At 42.3% G+C, this 24,014-nt stretch overlaps 1 long non-coding RNA gene across 2 annotated transcripts; it reads left to right on the top strand.

Annotated features, from left to right (window-relative positions):
• Positions 1–1,733: 1,733 nt before the first annotated feature.
• Positions 1,734–23,676, top strand: LOC109023647 (uncharacterized). 2 transcript variants are annotated; one of them, XR_010131453.1, is made up of 6 exons: positions 1,734–1,861; positions 2,431–2,496; positions 9,393–9,526; positions 15,634–15,717; positions 20,849–20,971; positions 23,455–23,670. It is a non-coding gene; the product is annotated as an uncharacterized lncRNA (long non-coding RNA). The 2 variants fall into 2 exon arrangements; XR_002003077.4 differs by lacking the exon at positions 15,634–15,717 and having other exon boundaries at positions 23,455–23,676.
• The last annotated feature ends 338 nt before the right edge of the window (positions 23,677–24,014 follow it).

Below are 24,014 nucleotides of genomic sequence, written 5' to 3'. Positions count from 1 at the left end.
TTAAGTGGGTTTGCCATCTGCTATGTATGGTTTTCAATACAAAACTTTTTGAGTATGGGACAATCTGTACAATTCTCCTAGGCATCCCTGCACACAGGTCACTAAAAATGGTGGCATCCTTGGAAACAGGGTGGCCTAAGAGAAAGCAAAGAAAATCAGCCTCCTCTTTGTTCAGTAACTTTTGGAAGTCCTAAGGAAGAGGCTACACACAGGTGGGTTCCAAATTCAAAGGCCGGGCTTTCCAAAGGAGCCTGCAGGGTTATTGAGGAAGGAGCATAAATTATGGCAGTAGGTGGCATTTGTGCCTGCTGTACCCACCAACTTATAAAGGACCTTAATCAATTGCCCCAGTCCTCTCACGCCTCAGGTTGGCTGAGGGCCAGGCAGACCTCCAACAGGAAACTCAGCAAATGTGATCTGGGCCTTGCTCTGCCCCCACCTTTTTCCTCCCTCAAAGAGGATTCTGGTGCCAGCACCATATGTTGAAAGGGCCCAAGCACAATCCTATTACCATTGCAGGAGGCATTAAATAATTACATTAATTTACCTAAATATGGAAAAAAATCTTTACAAATCAGGGACACTTGGCAGATTTTCCAGCTGCACATTTTTTGCTTGGCACAGCACATTGTCCTGTTGGGTTCCCATTGCTACTTGGAGTGTTTCCTTTAATTGTGGGGCACATGCCTTCTCTTGTTCTGTTTAATTTTCTCAGAGCTGGTTCCACATTCCAGCTACAAACATATTATAGGAAAAAAAAATACCCACAAAAGTATGGATTGTGCTTGAGTGTACCCTAAGGGAGCGTGCATAAAAATAGTAATTTCTTGTATATGAAACCTTCCATGGGGCGGTCTTTCACTAGATTGCTTTGCAAAAAATAAAAGGTTGAAGGGGTGGAAAGAGGGAAAAGGGCAAAGGAAGGAAAGAAATAAAACTGGGAGATTAGAAAGGGGTTATGTAATGGAGTGGGAGTGAACACACATTGGAATTCCATGTGTATGAAGATGGTGAACCAGACTTGTGTTTGGTGGACTTGTAATGGAAAGCTCCACTAAAGAAAAGTCTGCATTTTCAGGGTCAACACTTGCTGTTAACTATCTCTGGTCAGTGTTTTCACTGCCAATGCTTGTTGTGTCTAAATCACAGACCTCCTGCCATGGAATTCGAGGGCTGAAGTGCAGATAATATTCACAGCGACCCCACTTCTCTGACTCAGCATGTCCTCACAGGAAAGCCACAGAGAGTGACTGCCACCCACAGCCCAACTTCAGAGGCTGAGGAAAGGGAGGCCCTGGCCTCTTACAAGTTCCCCTGACCAGAGACTGCCTGAAATTCCCTTCCTTGGGATAAGGACTTCTAGAAGGTGCTTCTCAAATCCTCAGTGTCTTTTGTTTTTAGTCTACTGAAGACCAATATTATTATTATTGGTAGTAGTAGTATTTGGTGTCACAGCACGTGGATGACTCAGTAAGGTCAGGTTGCTGGATTACATTTCTAAGTACTTCCTCTGTATTTCTAGCCTTGCCTCATCATGGATAGGTAGCAAGCAGTGAATGAGCATCATTTTGTGGCCTACACCTTGAGTCACTCAGTTCTAGACACAGGGAGATGAGATTCAGCTAAACTGGCCCCTTCTAAGAGAGGGTGCCCAGGGACTTGCACTGACAGTGGGGGTAGATGACAATTGTCACATCACAGAGAAGGAGCAGCTGGAGCCCCGGAGATGAACCTTCCCAGCTCCCAGAGTTTCCAAATCATCCATTGAGCCTGCAAACAGCATTGGTAACTGGCCTTCTGCCATTGTCTCTGAGGTCTGTGGGCCAGGGTAGCTGGAAAGGGCTGAGCATTCTTTTCTAAGGTAATGTGTCTTGCCTTGTTAAAACGTAATAATAGACAGATAAGACTTTAGTGAAAATATATTAGAGAAGCAAAGAAGTGTGATTTTTTTAAGTTCTTACTTCCCTTCCCAGAAATGGTACAGGCCCCATTCGGCAAAACCCTGTGCTAGTCTGAAGTCACAATCCAGTGAGGCTTCTGGCTGTAGACATGATAAAAGCCTTCATTTTCTGACTTAACCACACTCCTGCTTATCTCCTCATCTCTAGCCCATGGTGGACACTGTGACTTCTCCCTTTTCCTGTTGCTCATTCTTGCTGTGGCTAGATGACACTTTCTGATCTATCCTGCAGCATCAGCATCGCTGTCTATAAGCTTGTGATATTGGTTTGGCTCTGTCTGCACCCAAATCTCATCTTGAATCCTACTCCCATAATTCCCACGTGTTGTGAGAGGGACCCGGTGGGAGATAATTTGAATCATGGGGGCGGTTTCCCCCATACTGTTCTTGTGGTAGCAAATAAGTCTCACAAGATCTGATGGTTTTATCAGGTGTTTCCGCTTTTGCATTCTCCTCATTTTCTCTTGCAGCCTCCATGTAAGAAGAGCTTTTTGCCTCCCGCCATGATTCTGAGGCCTCCCCAGCCATGCGGAACTGTAAGTCCAATTAAACCTCTTTTTCTTCCCAGTCTCGGGTATGTCTTTATCAACACCATGAAAACGGACTGATATAGCTTGTTAGAAATGCAGAACCTCAGGCCCTGCTCTTTTCCTGGAACTGTTTCCTCAGATTCCACAAGTTAACAATATCCTCAAGAGATTTTTATATACATTAGAGTTCCAGACAGGCTGCTCTAGGAAGCTCTCACAGTCCCCTATCACCTGCATTTGGCGCTCCCTTCTGCCATGCGGGAGAGGGTATATTCAAGCAGGACAACTGAAGAAAGTTGAATGATGGGAAATCAACAAATTGAAGTAATAAGGCTAGCAAATCAGGGAGGTGCCATCACCCCTAACTCTGAGAGGGCAAAGACAAGAAGTCACCAGAATCCTAGAAGCTGTGCGAGGGAGCCCTCTGACGGCAAGTGTGGCCCTCAGTGGAGGAAGAGGGGAATGTACACTTCCCCAGCCAAGGGGAAATAGATACCCCATCTCTCCCTCATTTCCCCGTCTATCTGCTGTGAATGTCTTTGTTATGCGTTGGAATGTGGCCCTTAAACTGAAGTTCTAAGCCCCAGGACCTCAGAATGTGCCCTCATGTGGAAATAGGGTTGCTGCAGATGTAATTAGTTAAGAAAAGTCATGCTGGAGTAAAGCAGGCCCTTCGTCCAATATGAATGTGTTTATGAAAAGAGGAGAGATGCAGAGACAGAAGCATAGGGAGAGGACAGCCATGTGACCACAGAGGCAGAGACTGAAGTGAGGCATCTACAAGCCAAGGATTGCTAGAAACACCAAAAGCTAGGAGAGGAGGGACTTCTCTGCAGGTTTCAAAGGGATCATGATCTTGCTGATACCTTGATCTTGGACATCTGGCCTCCAGAACTATGAGACAGTAAGTTTCTGTTGTTTTAAGCCACTTGGTTTGTGGTACTTTGTCAAGGTAGCACGAGCAAAAGAAGATAGCTTTCCATTGGCCAAGTCCAATCAAAAGCCAGAGGAGAAAGGATCCTGCCAAAGCCATTCATAAAAGGATGGGAAAGGTGGAGACTGAATCTTCAGGGGAAAATAGAAAGTATCCAGCGGGTGGGGACTATGAGACTAGATTGATGGAAAGGTATTAGGTTAAAAACTAAACAAAACTCTCTTTTTGTAAGAGTTACCAAACCTGGCTGTTGGTAACTCCCCTCCCTGGATGTATGAAAGAATCCTGGCTGCTCCCTCCAGTACGTGAGCAGGAGGCACATGAGCAAACCTGTTGATATCATTTAACCCCTTGATCCAGCAATACCTGAAGCTTTCATCCTTGGAATCCACCACTGTAGATACAATAAAGTCCCTCTTTGACTTGAGCTACTGTCTCCAAACACCTAAATGCCAGAGATGGTAACATATTTTACTTAATTTCATGGCTCTGAGAAACACAGGGATCCACACTAAGGTCTTTCTGGCCAATCTCAATATCCTCCCTGAGAGAAAGAAAGTGACACCTTTCAGACAGGAAATCTGTCTAGGATCCTGTCCCCATGAAAGGGAGTTTTTCATAAATGGAATATCCAGTTTCTTGCAGCTCCTTTTATGAAAAATCAAAAACAACCTAGGTGCCCGACAAAAAGAGATTAGTCAAATGGATTTTCTACATCCGTACAACGCAATTCTCTACAGGCAAAAATTATGACATGGAATGATTGTTTTCCAAATGTCCTCTACAAGATCCAAGGTTTCCTCAGAAACCTGCAGAGACAGAGTGGTGTAAGTATGTACACTGAGCTACCAATATCATAATCCTGATTTCATCAGAGCATTTTTATTTTGACCTATTTTTATCTATTTGGCTTCCAAATAATATTTCCCTTAAAAGAAGAGTTCCAGGCAATGCCTATAGGCATGTCCATTGGCTTGTAGGTGGCTATTATCTACCTTTCACCCCACATGGGTAGCACTGGAGGAGTAATAGGGTAGAAAATTTCTAGGTTTGATGAACAGCAGAAAAAGGTCTGAGAATGATTTGGCAGACTGGTGACTCAGAGGTCACGTAAAACTGATTCACATGGATTAAGAGGCCAAGTACAGTGAGGAAAAGTCCCTGGACCAGGAGAAGGGAGAACTGGGTTCCTAGCCCCACTGTCCCAGCAGCAGGTAGTATGCATGAGAAGGTCCCCTTCCTTTGTGCTTAAGGACAAAGCTGTCATCCGCATGACCTCTCAAACCTGCAAGGACACAACCATGTTCTTTAGTACTATGGAAACTCTTATGTGATGTCAGAAAGAAATTTCCAAGGATATCTACAATCATGCAGTCTGCATATCCATTCCTCACTTCAACTTCCCTTATATATTTCCAACTCCTTTTCTGAACATGAGCCAGACAGGCACATAGAAATGGACTGTGACTAATACAATTTTAGCTCATCATCTCAACAATCCTAGGAAATAGATTTCATCATAACTGTCATTTTATAGAGGAGGAAACTGAAGCTCAGAGGGGGTAAGCAATTTGTCTAAGGTCACACAGCTAGTAAATGTCAAAACCAGGCTTTGAAGACCTGATGAGCTTTTGGTCTTAATGAATATGTACTATAGACCAAAAGATAGACAGAGACATCTTTTCAGCCTTCGAATTTAACAAATTTGAGGATTTAAATAGCTATAGGTATAGATTATATTGAGGGAGGAGAGGGAATAGACAGCTTGTAACAATTTCCAGGGGGTGGTAGAGCTGAGAGAGGTAGTAGACTATGGAATCAAGCCTGCTCATTCCTCATAGATCCAAAGCTCAGAGAGAGGATGTGACTTAACCAAGGTCATGCAATTCTTTGGCATTCATTCCCCAACTAAAACCCAAGATTTTAAACTCAAGATTAACTGCCCTTAACTCTATAGTTGATAACTTTACCATATTCCCTGAGATGTACTTCTTGTACTTCTTGAGGTCTTGAAGAAGGTTTTTTTTTTATTTTTTTAAAAAATGCCTCTGGTGTTCTGCTCAGCCTAATGAACTCATCCAATTTACCAGACGTACAAAAGTGAAACGAATCTAACGCACAATCAGTTAATCCTTTATCTTCCTTGGCGGCAGCCTCGGAAACAGCGGGAGGACAGTCCCCCAGCCTGCAGTGGTGTTACGGATCACAACGGAAGCATATTGTCATCAGATTAATTTTCCAACCCTCCTACCCTAACCACAAAATCCTGAGAGAACGAGTGTCAAATACACTTAATAATTGCATAATTATGACATCTGTTACTCTCCAGCACCTCTTAGTGGAAAATTAACTGAAGAAATAGCAGGTTCAAAGATGTGTTAACACTCTGATAGCAGATTTAATTGAAATATGACGGGGGAGGATAATGGAGATTAAATTAAGCTCTCAGATAATCATCTGACACAAAGATAATTGAGCCAGCCTCTGCCACGTTGATGAACGCTTCAGAGATGCTGTGCAGGGTGGCATTTCGAGTATCCTATCCTTCAGGCAAAATGGAATTCTCCTCCCCCCCCCCTTCTTCTCCCTCTCTTGTCATTCAACATTTGTATCCTCCAAATCGATAATGTGAACAGCAGCATAATTGGAAATAAAAGATGATCTGAAATCCACAGGAAATTAGGTTGAGGCGCGTGGAGGAAATACAGTCGCATCCTGGACACAAGGTAGATTTTTATGAGATGTGCCCCTACTCTGCAGTTTCTCCAGGAGTGTTTTCCCAGTGTCTCTGTCCTCAATGGAAAGAAATGGCCATATGTGAGACCGGAAGGTGGTCCATAAACATGAGAATGGAGGAGTCAGTAGGAGGCTTCCTCTGCATTCCCTTACAACAATCACTTTGAGCTCTTTCTCCTCTCCGCGGGAGCATTATCTTGCTTTGTAGGGCAAGTCCAGGAAGCAGTGTGTGACAAAGAATGAGTACCCAGTGCTGGAGGCCATGGAGCAATCCATCGGCAGCTCTTGGTGGTGATGAGTGAGTGTCCTGCGGCAGTGTGTGGGGTGGCATAGCAAGAACAGTTGAAGGCAGGAAGTGGGAAAGCATTCTGGTTACTGTCATGCCAAGGGTCAGCGGCCAACAGTCCGGGAGAGTCTCCTTGCATCTGTCTTCCTCTAACAAGGTAATGCCTCCCTGTCAAAGGGTCGTGAGTGGCAAACCAGTGTAGAGAATAAGGTGGTGTCCCGAAAGGCAGTCTTCAGTCTGCTCCCACTCCACCAGCAATCCAACTACTCACAGTTTCAGGTTCAGGATTTTACATTAATGAGGTTGATCTGCTTCGTTTAGGTGGAGTCAAAGGAATGTGGTCGCATCTCCTTGAAGCAACTCCATCCCATTTCCCACTTACTCTTCTCTTCCCTGGCATCACCCCGCCCATGAACACCGTAAGAATTTCCTAGTCCTGGCTGGGCGCGGTGGCTCACGCCTGTAATCCCAGCACTTTGGGAGGCCGAGGCGGGCGGATCACGAGGTCAGGAGATCGAGACCATGCTGGCTAACACGGTGAAACGCCGTCTCTACTAAAAATACAAAAAATTAGCCGGGCAAGGTGGCGGGCGCCTGTAGTCCCAGCTACTACTCGGGAGGCTGAGGCAGGAGAATGGCGTGAACCCCAGGGGGCGGAGCCTGCAGTGAGCTGAGATCGCGCCACTGCACTCCAACCTGGGCGACAGCGAGACTCCGCCTTAAAAAAAAAAAAAAAAAAGAAGAATTTCCTAGTCCTGACCTCTCTCTATGCTATGACATAGTTAAAGGGAATCCCCCTGGGGATGGAGGAGGCAATGATGCGAGTGCCCCTCACTGGGGCCCTAGACATGACACGGGATGGAAAACATTTCCCCTCTCTGGTGCAGCCATGGCTGAAGCCCAGGGTGCCTGCTGGGCCTGAGATGAGGGGCTCTGGGCAAGCTGTGCATTCCAATGGCCACCACATCCTCCAGTTCAGATCCTGACCTTGGTGGTAAGTCCTTCAATGGACAGTGGAGCCCAACAATCAGGGCATTCCTTCCAAATTCTGCCAGAGAACCAACACTCAAAGTAGGTATCTTTGTTCCTACAAAGTCTCCAAGTACAATGCCCAGGATGGCAGGGTAGGGTCTGGCACCCAGAGCCTCATGTATGGCAAAGCTCTCCTTTCACCACCAGCCTTCGGTTTCAACCTCTTCAAAAGTTAATTTAGGACATTCCTACTTCCTCCCTATTTTTGGGTTTGGAGTAGAGCCCAATATTCTGAAAGATTACAATAATGTTTAATTTGGGTGGAGAACAATGAGGCTCTCCATTCCATCTCTTCCTTCCTGGAAGAATTCCATAAATTCTATAAGTATGTTTCCCCAACTGCTGGCTATCGGCAATAAATTCCATGTCATCAGACCCCTAGTTAACTTATGATGGCAAAGTTTGAAAGATGGTCTTGTCCCATCTCTCCTATTACTTTTGTCCCAAATTGTTAATTTATTGAAGCATAAAAAAGCAAGGCATCTCATGAGAAAGAGACTTAAGAGTTTGTTTTAATCATCCTCCTGTAGTCAAGTAATATGGCACCAGAAATTGTCTTCAAAGAGAAGATTCCCGACTCTCTTCTGACCTCCCTTTTTATCTACAGGATGGGTGTGTGTGGCCCATAAATCAACTGGACGCACTTCCCTTTGTTTGCACGCTGCCACCGACACAGGCTTGCTACGAAGAAGAAGAAATTTTGCTCAGAGGAAACTAGAAAACCTGAATGTGTACACAATGCTGACATATTTTGTTGCTTTCACCCCTCTTAAGAATTTCTACCATTCCTTTGAGAAGTTGATTATTTTTAAAACTGTGTATCATTTTGTCTTCTCGGGCAAATTGCACAGTCAATGATATGTTTCACTGAGTATGTAAATCCCTTTTACATATTTCAAAATAATATCTAATTAAAATGTCAAGGTTATAGCTCATGAGGCTAGAGTGGACAGGGCTCCACCCCCTCCCTCAGCCTCTCAAAGTAACATTTAAAGTATGTCCTATAATTAGGAGCAATTATAAATTCCAATTAAAAAGAAACCTGCATAACTCTGACGGTATTTTTCTTTGATGTTACTGGCTTTAATTTATGTGCTTGTTGCACTAAATTGTCTTCACTTCCTCAGATATGTTCTCAGACAGAAAAGGCTTCCAAAACTGCGAAGAGAAAAACAGGTCAAATCTGAGAAAAGTAGTGAAGTTCATTAAAAAGGGTTATTGCATCTATAACTTCTGGACTTGGTGCTCATTGATTAGAGATTAAACATCATCCGTTGTACTACTCAGATTGGGATTTTTAATTAGGATGTCATTATTACACAGATATACTGAATACCATATTGATTTTTGAGACCTTTTGAAATAATAGCACTGTTTATGCAAAATGAAAATCATAATAGATTATTGACTTCTTCAGGAGTTTTGATCCAAGGGTACCTCCGCAAAGTCAACATTTTCAATATTTTCAGTTTTATGCAAAGAGATGCTCATAATTAGGCTTATATTAAAAGTTTGTGCATATTGACTCTGTGTCATTAATGTCGATGGCATCACATTGATTACCCTTGAATTATAACAGCAGTGACATTGCTGGTTGCTGCATTGCTTACATACCATATAGCCTTTGTATTTGCTTTTGTTTAATTTAAAAAGTGTTCATATTCAACATGAGTAGCATGCTTGATTCACAAGATCTAGAGGTTCAACAACTTTCTCAATTCGTAGTGCCCTAAGTGGCTCAGTAATTTCTTCATAGTGCTCCTAGTTCAAAAGAATTACCCATCAGTTCCCTTTAGTAAGTAGTCAGGGCCAAACAACTCAACAAGTATAAACGTCCAAAAAACTTAATGGGCATTTTTTAAAATTACACATTTGTAAGAAAAAAATCTGTTTATTTTATTCTCCAATATTCAGAATTACTAATGAGATGTCTGCAATGTGCCAAGTCTTAACATCAGATTGGACACCACCACCATTTCCTGTTCCACACTGATCTTCACATGGTTCTTGCTTTTTAACATAACCTCTGAAAACCGAGCCTCACAAAGGTAGACTATCTTATTTTATTTATGTATGTATGTATTTATTTATTTATTTATTTATTTATTTATTTGAGATGGAGTCTCGCTCTGTCTCCCAGGCTGGAGTGCAGTGGCGTGATCTCAGCTCACAGCAACCTCTACCTCCCAGGTTCAAGCAATTCTCTGCCTCAGCCTTCTGAGTAGCTGAGATTACAGGCTACCACCACCATATCTGGCTAATTTTTGTATTTTTAGTAGAGACGGGGTTTCACCATGTTGGCCAGGCTAGTCTTGAACTCCTGACGTCGTGATCCACCCACCTCAGCCTCCCAAAGTGCTGGGATTACAGGCTTAAGCCACCGCACCTGGCCTAAAGATAGGCTATCATCCAGAACAATATACTGTGATCTAATGTTAAAAATAAGTTAAAACTACCTCAAGCTAGTAGTTTGCACAGTGTCTGACAAATGTTACTGTGTTTTCCTCAAAAATTTAAAACATCAGACTGTCCTCGTGTGAATTCACTGCAGCATACTGGGTGCCTTGGTGCACAGTTTGGAAATTGAGGCACAAGAATTAACGTTTCTTGATGTCATGAAATATACCATGTCCAGGCCAGGCGCAGTGGCTCACACCTGTAATCCCAGCACTCTGGGAGGCCAAGGCGGGTGGATCATGAGGTCAGGAGATCGAGACCATCCTGGCTAACACGGTGAAACGCTGTCTCCACTAAAAATACAAAAAATTAGCTGGGCATGGTGGTGGGCACCTGTAGTCCCAGCTCCGGAGGCTGAGGCAGGAGAATGGCGCGAACCTGGGAGGCGGAGCTTGCAGTGAGCCGAGATCATGCCACTGCACTCCAGCCTGGGTGACAGAGCAAGGCTCTGTCTCAAAAAAAAAAAAAAAAAAAAAAAAGAAATATACCATATCCATATCCATATTTTCTGTGCCTAGCATGGGGACTAATGTACTCAATAAACATTGTTTAAAGAACGTTGCTTTTGGTTAACACTTTTCTAGTTTAGATTACTTTAATCACAGTACCACAATTTGATAACATATATCCAATGTATATATAGTCACTACCAATGCAGAGGAATATATTTTCTTACATACACTCAAAGAGCTTAGGTGGAGGAAATTGATGGAGTCATCTCTATTTGAAATGTCTTATAGATATTTCTCTGTGAAGAAAGCTTTTATCTCTAGGATTCCTAGATTTTCTCTAAACTTAGGAAAATGCTTAAAAAGTTCCATTACCTGCTTGCTCCCTGATATGGTTTAGCTCTGTGCCCCCACTCAAATCTCATGTCAAGTTGTAATTCTTGCATGTCAGAGGAGGGGCTTGGTGGGAGGTGATTGGATCATGGGGGTGGATTTCTCCCTTGCTGTTCTCGTGATAGTGAGTGATTCTCACGAGATCCTATGGTTTAAAAGTGTGTCACTTCCCCCTTTGCTCTCTCTCTCTCTCTCTTGCTCTGCCATGGTAAGACGTGCCTTGCTTCCTTTTTGCCTTCTGCCATGATTGTAAATATCCTGAGGCCTCCCCAGCCATGCAGAACTGTGGGTCAATTAAACCTCTTTTCTTCATAAATTTCCCAGTCTCAGGTAGTTCTTTATAGCAGTGTGATAATGGACTAACACACTCCCTAAGACATTACAAACATACACAGAAATAAGTGTATGAGCCAAAAATTGCTTGGACCACTTGATTTTATCCAAAGGTGGATGAAGGTGCACATGTCCAGAACCAGAGGCCTTCTTCCTTGCCTTTAACTTCCCTCTAAGCACAAAGGCCTTGGCCTGTGGCTCCCACATGGATACCGTGTAGTTGAGTGAACCTGAAGAATCATATCCCACACAATGCAGCCTTGGCTAAAAATGAATACTCAGTGGTGTACATATACCCAATGATACAGAAACATAATGGAATAGTATTCAGTCTTAAAAAAGGATACAGTCCTCATCCAGCTACAACATGAATGAATCTTGAAAACATGATGCTAAGTGAAAGAAGCCAACACAAAAGGCGACATGCATGATCCTACTGGTCTGATGCATCTAGAACAGGCAAATTCATAGAGATGGAAAGCAGAATGGAAGTTATCAGAAGCAGAATGGAGGTTATCAGGGGGCGAGGGCAAGTGCATAGAGAGTTATTGTTTAATGGGTGCAGAATTTCTGTTAGGGATGATAATAAAGTTCTGGAAATGGATAATGGTGATGATTGCACAACTTTGTAAATGTACTTACTGCCACTGAATTTTATACTTAAAAATGCTTAAAATAGTAAACTTTATGTTACGTGTATTGTACCGTTTTACCATGCACAGACACAAAATTGCCCAGCCTGGCAAATGAGATTTGCTTAAAAAGATGTCACCAATAAATAAAGTTTAGAAAATAAGACTGCCACAGCTACCACATTGTCTAAGTCATGAAATGCCCAATAAGAACAGGGATTGGCAAACTTTCTGTCAAAGGATCAGATAGTGAATATTCTAGGCTTTACAGACTGCAGGGTCTGTCTAACATCCCTCGAAGTCTGTCATTGAGTCTGCAAAGTCACTGCAGGAAACATGTAAATGAATGAGCATGGCTGATTTCTCAGCCAATTTTTATTCATGGACACTGAATTTGAATTTCTTATAATTCTCACATATCGCAAAATATTGTTCTGTTTTTGACCTTTTTTCTAATCACTTCAAAATGTCAAAACTATTCTTAGCTCATGGACCTTATAAAGTCAGACAGATTTGGCCTCTAGGCCGTAGTTTGCTGATCCCTGAGCTAGACTCCCAAATCAAGGCTGAGACAATACCGTACTGGTAACATGTGGAATCTCTTCCAATATTAGAGATGGTTTTCCATGACGAGTGGGAAACGTCCTCCTTGGAAAACCCGTTCTCCAGTGGCTCAGGCAGCATGAGGCGTTCTACAATTGAGACAAACCTGAAGTTGGTGCTCATTTTCCCTCTTGAAACTTGGCCGCACTATCGGATCAGGCCTCTAGGGCTAGCAGGATGCTCCATTGATCCAACCAGGGAGAAAATCCATTTGATTCACTACAGGACGCTAAGAATGCTTTTTAACATCTCTTACAGGATTATTTTTTTTTTACTGCAACAGACACTTCAAATAAAGCAAAAAGCATATGCAAGAAAAAAAGAATGAAAGAAAAGAAGAACGATTGTGGTAAAATTTTTGGAAAGCACATTCTCAGGAAGGGAAATTTCCCTTGCTACTAAAATAAAATGCCAGGCATAATTTTTTAAAAATAGTAATGGCATACTTTCTGGAAGGAAATTTGCAAGGAAAGAGGATAGGGGCTTCCCAACACTACTAAAATAAAATGATTCAGGCATCTACCTCATTGTATACATGACCAGATTCATTGGATGAGTAGAATTTAATTCAGCAAATTTTACTGAGCATCTACTTTGAGTTAAACACTTGAGACACAAGGTTCCCTCATGTTCATACTCTGAATATCCAATTCATATTCTGAGTTTGTTTGTTGGTTTGGAGGGGTGGCTGCTGAGAGAGGTGGGTCACAAGGTATAAATTATTCCAGATTTTCTAATTATAAAAACTTAGTTTATATCATAGCTGTTCCTGCCTCCCACAGCCCTTAAACAAGAGGCATTTCTTCTCATATCAACTGCTGCTGTTTGAAAATAGAGCCTGTGGTCAGTGACTCTAATATCCCCTGCTGGGCAACGGACAGAGGGATGCAGTAGGGGGCCCTCTCTCTGTCCACGTGCCTGGAGTGCTCCTTCAAATGGCTCAGAGATCCCTTTGAGATTTAAGGGCTGCTGATGGGGGAGCGTCACAGGTCCTCGGCCGGGCTGCTTCCTTGAACTTGGCCTTCTTCTAATTTTTAACATCTCTCCCTCTTTAGTTCTCAGATTCCTCCTCTCATTTTTGTGTCTGAAGTCTCTGTATTAGCTTGTGGTGCCATTTCATCAACACATTAGATTACGATTGGCTCTAAGTAATTTAAATATTTGGTTACAACAAAGACAGCCACAGCCTGTATGTCCAGCTGAGCTCAGAAAGACCTTCCTTCATTAGTTCTAACTTTATTTCTCATAAAATAGGAGGCCATTTGAGTAAAATGATAGTGGAAAAATTTTTAAACAGAACCAGCAAATAAACATGGTCTTTATGAGTTGTAACTTAATCCCCAGCTGATGTCATGTTTCATGTTTCAACTGCCAGAAAATGCCTGACATCTATATATCAGGCAGATTTATGGAGACTTCAGGGTAAGAGTTAAGAGGATCCCTTAAATAAAGGATAGTGTGTTGGTCTGGGGGTAATTTGGAGCCGCTGTTATCCATAGATTGAAATGCGCACATTTGGGTAAATTATAGGAATATGCCTTTCCACTTAATCTCTTTTTTATGTTCCAAAAGTCTTTAGATCTGGGAGGCGGGTGCATGAGGTAAGGGAGGCAGGGGTGGGGAGAGACAGAGAGAGAATGAGAGAGCACTCAAAATATGATTCTCTTTTGCCCCTATTTGGTCATTGATGTTTCTTTGGCAATACTAGAGAGAAAAGCAAAGATCCTGCATTGCAAACCTCAGAATCATAAACCGCACACAGGCTCTCACTCCACACAAGCATCTCTTGGTGGCAATATGGTTGTGTTGGCTACAGGAGGTGACCAAGGACATGGCACCCTGGTAGTTTCCTATCAAGAAATCCTTGCTAAATCTGCCTATGACAGCAGTTACCCCACAAGGACAGAGTTTTCCCAACATAAACCTCTCTTTATATTGTACAAGTTGGGAGCCAATTATCCTAGAAAAATGGTTTTGAAATAGCCCCAGAAAAAAAATGATTCACTTAGTTTTAACATGCATTGACTGTAGATTTGCACTCAAGTTTCTCATAGGTCTACTCTGGTGAATTAGCAAGAATAAATTATACTAGCTGATGTAACAAACAGCCCCATATTTCAGTGGCTTAACACAGTAAGGGTCTATCTGTTGCTTATATCATAGACCTACTGGATGTTCAGAAGGTGCATTTCTACATGGTGATTCAAATACCCAGTGTTGGTACAACTGGTGACTTTGTAATCTGCAAAGACTTGGAGTACTCTACCACATACTCGGCATCCTCCTAGGAAATGAAAAAGAGAGAGACAAGCCAGGAGAGCTTCATGCGAGGTTTAATGGATAATTGGCCAGACTCGGTCACATGGCTCCATTTTACCTGCAGAAGGTGCTGGAAAATGTGGAGTAGCTCTGATCCCAGGAAGGACAACTGGCTTCCAGCTTCCATTTTGATACAGAAACCACTGTGCTGCACTGCTGAGTGGCTTCTGGGATTTCCTCAGAGACTAAAGTAATTGAAATAACAAAAACAAAATTTTTTTTTACATTATATCTCATTGACAATGGGTTTAATTTTCCTCAGCACTCACACCTATCCTATGAGGGAGGCAAGGCAAGTATTGTTGTCTCTACTTTTACATGGGGCTCTGAGTGGGAGCAGGGACTAGCCTGTGCCCCAGGACACAAAACAAATGGGACAGAACTTGAATCAGAACCCAGGTATCCCTGTATTGGATTTGCAGTTTTTACTACTGTACTAACAGAATAGGAGTAGATGAAGTGGGGAACGGGGTGAGGAAGGAAAAGTGAGCTCCTCAACTGAGTTGGGAACTAGATGGAGTTGGAAGATTAGTTCTGGTTTTATCCAGGTGTTGGTAAGGATTTATAGGATGCTTGAGGGGTGAGACATGAAATTATTTCAGTTCTCTGCTTTGAGGCTAAAAGCCAGCTTAATTCAGAGATCCACTCCCTGTATGTTTCCATACACCTTTGTTTTTAATTTCTCATCTTTCTTTCACTTCTTTTCTTTCATTTCTCTCTTTTGGAAATGAAAGCATCACTTTTTGTTGTGGTATGTGAATATAACAATACTAAATGGTTACAACAGCAGCCAAAGTACAAGAGGGAGAGCTCTTGTGACCTCCCATAAATGAAAGGTGGCTCTGAAAGAATGAAAAACAGTTGCAACACAACGGACATAATGGGAGGGTTAAGGTTAGAATCCTTGTGTGTGTTGATTTCCACAGCTGGCACAATCGTAATAGAATGTTTTCATCCTTCATGCCACAGAAAAAGCAGAGCTCAAGCCTCTTTGCTCTGGGTATGCAGCCTCAAAGAAGCGTTGTAAGCCTTCATAATCATGATTTCAAAGAGGTTTGTGGAAATATTTTATTAATTCTTATAAAGAAATCCTTTTTTCTTAATTTTTTTCATTAACTTTAGACATTTACTTGCAATTACATTTGTTCAGTGAATACAATGACAGAAATTAATAATTCATAGCTTTTGTCAGGGAAAATTTTAAAAAAAGGACCGTTGTTCAATCAAATACAACTTTAAATGCACAATCTTTATTTAAATAAGATTTAAAAAATAAATAATGGGGAATGTTATTGTACTTCCTAGAAACCTCTTCTTTTCCAAATTACATCTATGCTATACCCAGTGACATGAAATCTTGGGTTGTTCAGAGTACATCATGAAAATAACAGGTTCAGGTCTAATAATCTAAACTGGGGGAAACTTGACTCCAGCTCAGTATTTGTGGGACTGCCTGGATCTTCTGGGCCCTTGTGGTTGGTGGCAGAGAGTAAGAACATGATAAAGTTGGAAGAAATCAAAAAGATTATGCCTTCTTGACAACCCTTCCTGTAACTACTGGGGAAATTAAGGTCCACAGAGAGATAGTGTATTAGTCCATGGTCGCACTACTATAAGGAACTACCTGAGACTGGGTAATTCATGAAGAAAGGAGGTTTAATGGACTCACAGTTCTGCAAGCTGCACAGGAAGCATGGCTGGTGCAGCCTCAGGAAACTTACAATCATCATGGAGGAGAGGAGGAAGCAGGCACATCCTACATGGTGGAGCAGGAGACAGCAAGTGAAGGGGGAGGTGCTACACACTGTTAAACAACCAAATCTCGTGGCAACTCACTCACTATCACGAGAACAGCAAAGGGGAAGTCCACCCCCATGATCCAATCACCTCCCCCAAAGCGCTTCCTCCAACATTGAAGATTACAATTCAACAGGAGATTTGGGTAGGGACACAGAGCCAGACTGTATCAGACAGGGAGACTTTTGAGTTCACACAGGGAGTTAGTGGCAAAAATGGGCCTGGTGTGTAGGTGTCCTGACCTCTCAGCCCAAGCTTTGTCAATCTGTGATGCTATCTTTATCATTCCACCAGGACCTGCCTAACAAACAGTACCTGTGGACTGAGATTTTAGGTGTGTTAGGCAGACCAAACATTTCATCCCAACTGCCTAGCAACTTATCTGAAATTCTATCACGCTTCCCTTGTTGAAATGCAAATATCTATCACTAGAAATTAACTTAGGTGGAAAAGAAGGGTAGGAAATAAGGCCAAGGCCTGGCAGAAATAAGATGACATGTGGAGTGGTGACAAGCTCCGCAGTTAGGTCAAAAGACAGTGGATGAGATAAGGTCTCTAGGGCTCTGTTCCTCATCCTGCCTGTTCCAACTGATAAGGAGTAAGAATCCGGCTGAAAAATCAATTCTGCCCTTTACTTGTCCCAGTCAAAAGGATGACAATGGACTCTATCTGAAAAAGAAAGAAAGAAAGAAAAGTCAAATTCTTAAAAACTTCCAGGGAATTTCTAGCTCATCAGTAAGACTTGCAAGGGCAGTTTAACGTAATGGTTAAGAATGTCTCTAGGTTTTAATTAAAAAAAAAAAAAAAAAGAGGCTGGGCATGGTGGCTCACGCCTGTAACCCCAGCACTTTGGGAGGCCGAGGCAGGTGAATCATGAGGTCAGGAGATCGAGACTATCCTGGCTAACATGGTGAAACCCTGTCTCTACTAAAAAGAAAAAGAAAAAAAAAATTAGCCGGGCGTGGTGGCAGCTGTCTGTAGTCCCAGCTACTTGGGAGGCTGAGGCAGAAGAACTGCGTGAACCTGGGAGGCGGAGCTTGCAGTGAGCCAAGGTGGTGCCACTGCACTCCAGCCTGGGCGACAGAGCGAGACTCCGTCTCAAAAAAAAAAGAAAAGAAAAAAGAAGATGAGATTTTATTCTGTTGCCCAGGCTGGAGTGGCATGATTATACATCACTGCAGCCTTGAACTCCTGGGTTCAAGCAATTCTGCCACCTCAGCCTCCTGAGTAGCTAGAACCACAGGCATAAGACCCCATACCTAGGTAATTTTTAAATTTTTTTTGTAGAGATGGGGGTCTCACTATGTTGCCCAGGCTGGTCTTGAACTCCTGGCCTCAATTGATCTGTCTGCCTTGGCCTCCCAAAGTGCTGGGATTACAGGTACTCAGCTTAGGTTTGAATCTTGATTCAGTCAGCTAACAGTTCTGTGTTTTGGGAAAACCATTACTAAGATCTCCAAGTCTTTATTTGTAAAATGAGGATGTATCAGTTAGCTATTGTACTGTAACAAACCACCCCAAAACTCAGAGCCTTAAAACAGCAGTTATTTATTCTCATGCATCTGAGGGTTGGCTGTGGAGGCTTTGCTTCTCACTGCAGTCTGTGGGTTAGTAGTGGTGACTCTGCTATATGTGTCTCTCATCATCCTCCTGGAACCAGCAGACTAGCTGGTTCTTCTCAAGGTGAGAGCAGAGCTGCAAAAAGGCAGGAAGAAATGTAGCCTTTGAAGGCCATGGCTCAGAACTGGCACTGTGTACTTTTAATTATGTGTTGCTGGCCAAAAGCTAAAGTAAAGTCAAGAGATATGAAAGGAAGTTCTGCCCAAAATGAGGCTATGGCAAAAATGTGGATGAAGTGAGCAGTGAAGAATTGGGCCCTCAAATGTAATTTACCATCAAGAATAATAAAAGTACTTTCTCATTGCATTGCCCTCACAATTAGTGTTGAAAGTGTCTGTAAAGTGCTTATGAGGGCTGTGCCCTCTCAGAGAATAGTAGGATGCCTGGAGGTGGGCCCTTTACTGACCTCTCAGTAAGGTCAGTAATGAGGCTGCAATGAAAAATTTGGGGCTAAGGATTTTCCTCTGATTTGGGTAGCTGTTAGAGGGGGTGTCTTCCAAAGGTGAGGAAATGTGCAGTCTTCCTGGATCCATCAATTTCCTGCTTCCAAGTACAGTATTGGTCCTTACCCCACACACCAAAGAAAACAAATGGATTTGATTAGCAAATACTTTCATCTACATCCTAATTGAAGTCTCTGGGACTTCCTTGTTTTGGAAAATCCCATTTTAATGCACTGCACATCAGGTAGCCAAAAGAATTTCCTCTCCCATCAGCTACCCTGTCCCTCCCAAACCAGGGAGTTTATCCATCATTTTCTCACCAGTCCCCTCAGTCTGTTTCTAGGTAGATGTATCTAGGCTGATGGCTGGAAGATTCTCATGTAGGTTTTGACTCATCCCATGAATCACTCAATCCCAATGCATTTACAACAGAGGCAAAGGACAGCTTTCAGTGGTGCCCCGTCCAGATGTCCTCGCTCTGTGGAGCTATCTACTCCCTGCCAGGACCCCTGAGATGCAAAGCCCACTCTCCCTGGTAGAGGCTGCTGCAGCGAAACTAAATTGTAGCTGTGAAGGTGACCACTTGGCCATCTGAAAAGTCTGACCGGTTGGCACACTGGTGTCTCCAAATGAGCCAGCAGGAAACGGGGTTTCCTAAAACTTGGTTTTAAAGCACTTAGAACAGGAAACCATTTCCCATGCATGTTAGATCTCTCTAATGACCAGCTAACTAGAAACAGGCTAGAAACAGGCTATCTTAATACTCTGCCCCGAGCCATTACAAATGGCTTTCTTTCCAGACTTCATTAGAATATTTACTGCGATTTAGATAGAAGACTTTTGACACTGCAGTCATAAAATTTACAGGGAACCATCTTTTTGTTTTTTGTTTGTTTTCCTTTTTTTTTTTTTTTTCAGTCTAAGAAGAACTTGGAAGAAGTGAGGAAAGCCCTGGACTCCCCCAGCCACCAATTTCACTCATTAGTGGCCTTTGTGTCTCACGACCTCTAGTTAAGAAAATAAACATCCCTGTGGTAGTCCAATAAATTGCCTTCAGAAAAAAACAGCTCGATCTCTTTTTTGTCAACTCCTACCTCTTTCAGAATTACAGCAAGAAAGAAAAAATTTGCAATGTGTGCACCTTCCACATGTTAAGTTACTGAATCTTCAAAACCATCTTCTAAATGGGCACGATCATTATCCCCATTTCATCTCTGAGAAAATTGAGACCAGAAGTCACCAAAAGCCACAGAGCTAGTGAGTGACAGAGCTAAGATTGGCATCCAAGTGACACTGAAACACAGCTCTCTCTGACCGCCTTCACTGCTTGTACTTATCCTCACAGCAGATCCCATCTGCACAGGCAGTAGCTACTCTATGAAAAAGAACTTTGGACCCACTTTCACATTGTCTTAAATTTTATGCATCTAATACCTTCATAAAAATGATTGATCATAGCTCCAACAAAATTGACGTTAAGTCTCCAATCAGAGAAAGGTCACTGTGGAACATTGATGTTGCACTGTTTGCAATAGTGCAATATTCAGTTGATCTTGTAATTGCTGAGTGGTGACATCAGCCATTAAGAAAATATAGCAGGGTAAATGAATATTTATATAAATATTGATGGAGGACATTGGGAAAGTCACTAATTTGATTGCGTGGTCAGGGAGGGATACTGATGAGGGGGCATTGGAGTGGCATTCTGATGAGGGGTCATTCTGCGGTGGTGGGGAGTGTATGATGTGTTTGAAGAACAAGTGGCCCCAAGCTGGGTGTGGTGGCTCATGCCTGTAATCCCAGCTCTTTGGGAGACCAAGGAGGGTGGATCACTTGAGGTCAGGAGTTAGAGACCAGCCTGGCCAACATGGTGAAACCCCATCTCTACTGAAAATACAAAAATTAGCTGGGCATAGTGGCAGGCACCTGTAATCCCAGCTACTTGGGAGGCTGAGGCAGGAGAATTGCTTAAACCCAGGAGGCAGAGGTTGCAATGAGCTGAGATCACGCCACAGCACTCCAGCTTGGCTGACAGAATGAGGCTCTGTCTCAAAAAAAAACAAAACAAAACAAAAACAAGTGGCCCCAGGTATCTCTGACGGTGTTCATGTGGTCTAGTGTTGCACTCATAACTTTAGGTAGTCAAAGGTTAGTCCCTGTGGTCTAAGGTTGCATTGATAATCTTTGGTATTTAAAGTTCAAAGTTCTCTATCTGTAGTATTACTGACAAGAAATCTGCATTCCTTCATCACATAGTTTCTCTGGTGTCAAAAACATCTCCACTGAGTCTCATTTTGACGTTATACCTTTTGTTTTTATTACAGGATGTATGAAAAATGCTTCTCTACTCTCAGTGAGGCATTGTAGAATACACAGCCCTCTATGCCACTCTATGAAGAGAGCCAAGAAAAAGAAGATCACTCCTAAAAGCAGTGTGCTTTCCCTCAGTAAGTAATAAAGAGCACACAACCTATCATGTTTCTCCCTTTTTGCCTTGATTCCTAGGAAGCTCAAGGTTAAACTGAATATTCAATTAAAACAAAAAAATTAGCTTTAGCCTTCAAGGCTTTTGAGCATTTCTAATGCTTAACCATGAATCTGCTTTTCATTGCAAGGAGCCTCTAGTTCTCCTTGACTGGTGTATAAATAACACATGCACATAAAATCATGTGTGCCAAGAATATAAGAAGTGATGATCTGCCTAAAAATACACTTTTGTTTCTATCATTAGATGCTCTAGATAAGCCATTGTTTATTATTCCATTTACGTGGAGGCCAACTGTGTGACCAGATTGGATCAAAAAAAGAGAAAGAAACATTGCTATAGACCAATATGCTAATGTTTCCCTCCCCCAGTGAATTACATCCTTCCCTCCCCCAATGAATCACATCCTTCCCTCCCCCAGTGAATCACATCCCTCCCTCCCCAATGAATCACATCCCTCCCTCCCCCAATGAATCACATCCTTCCCTCTCCCAATGAATCACATCCCTCCCTCCCCAATGAATCACATCCCTCCCTCCCACAATGAATCACATCCCTCCCTCCCAAAATGAATCACATCTCCCATATTCTACCACCTTGTGTTATCTCCTCTCACAAGAACACTGGGCTTGGCCATGTGACGTGTCTTAGCCAATGAGACATCAACAAATATGCTGCAAGCAAAGGCTTGACAAGCAATCTCTATGGTATTGCCTTCTTGAAATGTGTCTGTCACCACCTAAGACAGCCAGGTCTATCCTCCTCGAGGATGAAAGATAGTATGGAGAGAGAGTCCCAACCATTATAGCTGATCCTCCAGCTCCATGCAGACTCAGGAGTGAGCCCAGCTGAAACAAGCAGAGGAACCCTCCAAGCAAGTGAAAAGAGTAATGGGAATCGAGAAATCGAGAAATCTTAGTTATTCCAAACCTCAGTTTTAGGGTGGCTTGTTGCATAGCACTAGATAATGAATACAGATATCCAAATATTACTTTTAGGGCCCAAATTCTAGAGAATTGTTACTAAATATTTGGGTTCAGTGAGTACTTGGTACATCCCTTAAAACATCAAGGTCCCCTGAAGGACTCATGTTTCCAAGAAGTAAAATACACCAAGAACACACATTTTCTGAGAATCTACCATATAGAAGGCATGTCTCTTGGCCCAGGTGAGTGCTTTGATAAAAATACATAACCACTATCTTCAACAAGCTTAAGTAGATGATAATGCCAAAATAATTTAGATAGTCTGGGATTGGCAGGAGAACAGAGAGAGATATGAAAAAGTAGAATAATCTAAAAACAGATTCTAATAAATACTAGCATGCAATATGTAGTAAAAGCAGCAACCATATCAAAAGCAAACCAAAAAAAAAAAAAAAAAGAAAAAGAAAGGAAAAAATGTTCCATACATAGCACTAGAATAATATTAGCTAATAGAAAAAATAAATGAAGTTAAGACCTCATCTCATATATACAGAGCACTCATGTATAGGGAATATAGAGAGTACTCACAGTCAGTAATATTATATTGATTTTCATAATTATTCAGAAATTTTAATACCTGTTTATGGAACTGAAACTGAAGAACAAGTGGCCCCAAGCTGGGCGTGGTGGTTCATGCCTGTAATCCCAGCTCTTTGGGAGACAGAGGTGGGTGGACGACTTGAGGTCAGGAGTTAGAGACCAGCCTGGCCAACATGGTGAAACCCTGTCTCTACTAAAAATACAACCAGAAATCAGTCATAAAATGAGTATTTATATACCACATTAATTGGTAAATGTTGGAAATCAGGGCTTTTTTGAGAATGTTTTTTGAGAATTATAGACACCATTGACAATGGAAAAGATTTATATATTTGGCCACACATGTATTGAAAGTTAGTTTATAGAAAATTTAGGAAATGCAGTTGACTAGATAGTATATCTCGTTTATGTGGGAAAATATAGGTATGTATAGAAAAATGTCAAAAGAAAATATTTCACTGTACTTTTTTCAGTCTGTGACTTCCAAATTTTCCACAATGAGACATATGTTGCTTCTGTCATCAGTCAAAAAATAAAAATAGAACAAAAAATTCTTTAAAAATCTCATTTTCCAAAAAGAAAATAAAAAGTCTTTCTCCTCTAAAACAGTAAAAACTGTAAATACTATTAATATCATGGCCGGCATTGGGTTTGAAATTGAAGTATATTTTAGCATTGAACCCTCACCACATTCTCGGTGGGCAGATGATAATATCAAGGCTTGAAAAAGTGGAGTGACTTGGCTGAGGTCATGGAGCCTGTAAATGGCAGCATATACGTTTGAGTTCTTTTCACCACATAACACTTTTTCAATAGTAAGTTGTGACAGATGCTAAAAATCATTTAAAATCGCTGATTCTCATAAAATCCCCATAGGTCTCTCAAGCCTGGACACAGAGGCTATTTATTCTCATTTTAGGTGGACGTCTGTGGAGCATGGTGAAATCAGCCAATCAGAACGTGCGGAGGCCCACTCTAGAGGCACACAGGGAACTAGAATGAGTGAACGCCTGAGAGTTCAAGACAGCAAGCTGCTTTGAGCCCACCAAGGAATGCTGTGACTGTTTTTGTCTTGGCCAGGTGCAGTGGCTCATGTCTGTATTCCCAGCACTTTGGGAGACTGAGACGGGTGGATCACAAGGCCAGGAGTTCGAGATCAGCCTATCCAACATGGTGAAACCCCGTCTCTAATAAAAATACAAAAATTAGCTGGGCGTGGTTGTGGGCACCTGTAATCCCAGCTACTTGGGAGGCTGAGGCAGGCGAATTGCTTGAACCTGGGAGGCGGAGGTGGCAGTGAGCCAAGATCACGCCACTGCATGCCAGCCTGGGAAACAGAGCAAGACCCTGTCTCGGAAAATAATAATAAAAATAAAAGACAGAAAATTTCAAAAATACAGAGCGCATCTTGTTCCCTGACGCATTCCCACTGCTTAGCTCTTTGCTGGTCATTGTGGCTCTTAATACATACATTTTGGA

The sequence above is a fragment of the Gorilla gorilla genome, chromosome 18, assembly GCF_029281585.2.
Source record: "Gorilla gorilla gorilla isolate KB3781 chromosome 18, NHGRI_mGorGor1-v2.1_pri, whole genome shotgun sequence".
NCBI classification, from domain to species: Eukaryota; Metazoa; Chordata; class Mammalia; order Primates; family Hominidae; genus Gorilla; species Gorilla gorilla.
The sequence above is the reverse complement of the archived record's forward strand: the minus strand, read 5'-3'. Positions and strand labels throughout refer to the sequence as shown.